The 4,768-nt window shown below is 43.1% G+C and overlaps 1 protein-coding gene across 1 annotated transcript in view; it reads right to left on the bottom strand.

The window, feature by feature from the left end:
* Nucleotides 1-4,768, bottom strand: part of LOC108288095 (lysine-specific demethylase 4C-like) — a 51,769-nt gene that overhangs the window by 5,206 nt on the left and 41,795 nt on the right. The window lies entirely within an intron of this gene.

The following is a 4,768-nucleotide window of genomic DNA, read 5'->3' as shown; positions in this document are numbered from 1 at the left end:
ACAGGCTGTCATCTGAGGCTGAAGTCACTACTATTGGAACTACTGGACCAATTTCTTCAAATCATAAATTAAGACCAATTCATTAAACGTTGTCAATAGTGTGGATCAACAGGCCAGGCACAGTGGCTCATGCTTATAATCCCAGCACTTTGGGAGGCCAAGGTGGGAGGATCATTTGAGCTCAGGAGTTCAAGACCAGTCTGGGTAACACAGCAGATCCCAACTCTACAAATATATATACGTGTGTGTGTGTGTATGTATGTGTATATATATATATATATATATATATATATATATATATTTATTAGCCAGGCGTGAGTAGTCCCACCTTCTTGGGAGGTTTGACGTGGGAGGACTGCTTGAATCTGGAAGGTCAAGACTACAGTAAGTCATGATCATACCACTCAAGCCTGAGTAATAGGGCAAGACCCTGCCAAAAATAAAATAGTGCATTAACAAAGAACATCATGGGTGGCTCAGTTCCCCAGGACTAGCCCCCAAAGCAAACCAGCTTCATTAATGCAGTCTTGATTTTTACAACGTGATTTGATTTGGTACAGTTTTATACATTTGCTAGTATTGCAACTTCCAGAACAAGAGGGAAAGTCGGTAAACTTGAGCTTATGTGACTCGACATCAAAGATGGCAAAAATGACTTGAAACAGTTTGTTGTATTCCTAATAATGAGTAATAGGAAATTATTAAAGGATTAAATAAATGAATGTCTCCAACTTTGTCAATGAGTCTCAATTTTAAAAATGAGGCGTGGTCTGGACTCAGGTGTGTTTTGTAATCATAGTTCTCATTAACTTTACTCTGTTACATAATGCAAACAGGGCGCAGGTGTGCTCTGTGTGCATGTAGCTCCCTTGCGACAGTAGCTGCTGTTTCCTCTTCTAAAGTTACTGAACGTGCCACCCTACCACAGGACACTCTACTAATCTCAGCGGAACACAGTACATGCTTTCAAGAAACAAAAGTGGGAGAGACCAGGACAAAGGGCTGCATTCAGAGCCCAGAGAAGAGATGGTCATCCCCCACCTCTGCCCTCCACCTTCTGGTTTAAGCAATTCTCCTGGCCCGGCCTCCCCATTAGATGGGACTACAGGTACCCACCACCACGCCTGGCTAAAAACTGTATTTTTGGTAGAGAGAGGGTTTTACCATATTGGCTAGGCTGGTTTCTAACTCCTGACCTCAAGTGATCTGCCCACCTCTGCCTCCCAAAGTGCTGGGATTATAGGTGTGAGCACCACACCCGGCCCAAATGAGATTTTTTTTTTTTTTTTTTTAAACGAGCTAATCTAATAAAGAAGTTATAGTAAACTTTCTCATTTCAGAAAGTCTTTAAAAAGCTTTAGTTTTGGCGGGGCATGGTAGCTCATGCCTGTAATCCAAGCACTTTGGAGGCCAAGGCAGGCGGATTACCTGAGGTCAGGAGTTCAAGACCAGCCTGACCAACATGGTGAAACCCTGCCTTTAAAAAAAAAAAAAGCTTTAGTTTTCCCTTTGTTTTCTCTTTATCTTGTTTCCTCTCTCCCTCACCCACCGTAATTAATTTTCACTCAAATTAATATTCCCAAATTTTAAAACGTTTCTAGGATAGCGCCAGGAGCCCATGCCTATAATCCCAGCACTTTGGGAGACCAAAGGTAGGCAGATCACTGAGTCCCGGTGTTCAAGACCAGCCTGAGCAACATGGTGAAGCCTAAAAAATACAAAAATTAGCCTGGCATGGTGGTGCACACCTGTAATCCCAGCTACTTGCAGGACTGAGGAAGAAGGATCGCTTAAATCTAGGAGGTAAAGGCTGCAGTGAGCCAGTATCACATCACTGCACTCCAGCTCGGGTAACAAAGTGAGACCCTATCTCAAAAAACAGAAAAACAAGCCAGACGCGGTGACGCATGCCTGTAGTCCCAGCTACTCAGGAGGCTGAGGCTGGCGGATCACTTGAGTCCAAGAGTTCTGGGCTGTAGTGCACTATGCTGATCAGATGTCTGCACTAAGTTGGGCATCAATATGGTGATCTCCGGGGAGTGGGGGACTACCAGGTTGCCTAAGGAGGGGTCAACCAGCCCAGGTCAGAAATGGAGCAGGTCAAAACTCCCATGCTGATCAGTAGCGGGATCGCGCCTGTGAACAGCCACTGTACTCCAGCCTGGGCAACATAGCGAGACCCTGTCTCTTCAAAAAAAGAAAAACAAAAAACTGTCTAGGAAGGACATGAATTTTAACAAGACACATGGCTGGGCACAGTGGCTCACACCTACAATCCCAGCACTTCGGGAGGCCAAGTCGGACAGATCACTTGAGGTCAGGACTTTGAGACCAGCCTGGCCAATATGGTGAAACTCCATCTCTACTAAAAATACAAAAATTAGCCAGGCATGGTGGCACTCGCCTATAATCCCAGCTACTCTGGAGGCTGAGGCAGGAGAATCACTTGAAACTGGGAGGCAGGCCAGGCATGGTGGCTAAAGCCTGTAATCCCAGCACTTTGGCAGACCAAGGTGGGCGGATCATGAGGTCACGAGATCCAGACTATCCTGGCCAACATGGTGAAACCCTGTCTCTACTAAAAATACAAAAATCAGCTGGGCATGGTGGCATGCACCTGTAGTCCCAACTACTCGGGAGGCTGAGGCAAGAGAATTGCTTGAACCCGGGAGGCGGAGGTTGCAGTGAGCCAAAATTGTGCCACTGCACTCCAGCCTGGCGCCTGGCGAGACTCTGTCTGAAAATAATCAATTAATTAATTAATTAAATTTTTTTTTTAAAAAAAGAAAAGAAACTGGGAGGCAGAGGTTTCAGTGAGCTGAGATCGAGCCTCTGTACTCCAGCCCAGGAGACAGAACAAAACTCTATCTTAAAAAAAAAAAAAAAATACACAACATAATGACAGGCCTCAGGGTACAGATGTCAGAAACAGTAAAGTAGTGGGTTACAGTAGCATCAGGTCCATTTGCAGGAGGAGTTGAACACCAATACCAATAGATCTGGAAGTTATCTCGTCAGCTACCTTGTGTTGTCCACGCTATCTGACCTCTATAGCTGGGGATTTCAAGGAGAATCCTTTACACAAGCGGAGTACAGTAGTTTGGCCTTGCAGCAGGGCTCAGGGATTTATGCGGTGATACTGAGAAGACTACAGAAACCCAGATTATAAATTTAACATTTAGAACAATAATAAATTGAAATAAGTGCAATCAAATATATTCTTCCAAGGGAAATTTTTTAATTAAAATAGATTTACATTATAGAAGGGACACACAAACCATCTCAGGTTGGATGATGAATTATATCATATAGTGGATCTCTCTTTCAAAGGGCTTACTTTGGACCTATGCACCCAAATGTGCAATGCCGTCCCTCAGCACCTCACTGACCACCCCTATGACTCGGGGCATGTCACTCATAATCAAGATGCTTAAATCACTATCTTTTTTTTTTTTTTTAAAAGAATGTTATCTGGCACTTGTAAGAATAAGAAAAAGATGAGTATTTTCAAACATATCTGGACCAAAGACAACTTAACCCATCTTCACTGGTCTGGGTCACCATCAGCTCCTCACTATATAAACACAACCACCCCAGACAAGATGCTTTACTTGTGCTCTGCCCCCCACAACACCAAATTCATTCTTCACCTAGGAGCCAATGTGATCTGTTCAAAATAATGTCACAAAAATAGCAAAAGAAAGAAACAAACAGCCACCATATCTTCCTCTCTCAATTTAAGCCTGTCAGTGCTTCCCTCTACACTTAAAATCCCAAATGTCTTACGATGGCCGGAGAAGCCCACTGACCACTTTCCTATTCCTCCCACCCACAAAACTCCAGTCAGCCTCCGGGCCTCTGGACTTGCTATTCTTTCTGTCCCCATATCTTGAAAAAGCTGGGTTCTTTTTATCCTTTGAATCTGTGCTTAAATGTCCTTATCTCATCATCCTAAGATGCTCCCACTAGAATGTAAACTCCATGGGGGCAAGGACACTGTCTGTTCTGCTCCCCTCACATCCCTACCCCTAGCACCTGGCATAGTGTCTGGTACATAGCAGGCACTCTCCACATTTGGTAAACAACCAGAAACAAAAGAGAACAGGCAAGTGTAGAGAGAGAATAAGTCGGTTTGTGGTTGCCTATGGGCTGCAGGTGATAGCAGGGAATGTAGAATGACTGCTTAATGCATAGAACTTTCTTTAAGGGATGACAAAAATGTTATGGAATTCAATAGAGGTGATGGCTGCACAATTCTGTGAATATGCTCAAAACCAATGAATTGCACACTTTAAATGGATGCAGTATATGGTGTGTATTATATGGTAAATTATATCAATAACTGTTATATAAAAAAAGAAAAGAAAAAACATAGTAGGAAAGAAGAAGGAAGGGAGAGAGAAATTGTGGTTAAGCTTCAGGTTAATAATTGTTGTCTACAAAAAAACTGACGAAATCTATGAATACTCTCACACCTTTGAAACCCATACATCGATCTCCTTGGTTTCTATGAGCCACCCTTGGTTGGTTTTGACTTTTTAAGCCTTAGAACACAACCTAGTATAAACAGTTATAGTTAAAAGGAATATAAGATAATCATTATTTAAAGAAATCAAATGTTCCACATGGATTAACAAGAACAAAGGTTTTTCAAATTTCTTCCTTTGAAAACAATGTCCCACATCATAAAAACTAAGAATATAGGGCCGGGCGCGGTGGCTCAAGCCTGTAATCCCAGCACTTTGGGAGGCCGAGGCGGGTGGATCAC

Source organism: Cebus imitator, unplaced genomic scaffold (assembly GCF_001604975.1).
Source record: "Cebus imitator isolate Cc_AM_T3 unplaced genomic scaffold, Cebus_imitator-1.0 Scaffold364, whole genome shotgun sequence".
In the NCBI taxonomy this organism is placed as follows: Eukaryota; Metazoa; Chordata; class Mammalia; order Primates; family Cebidae; genus Cebus; species Cebus imitator.
Note: the sequence above shows the minus strand (reverse complement) of the source record. Positions and strands in the feature narration are given on the sequence as shown.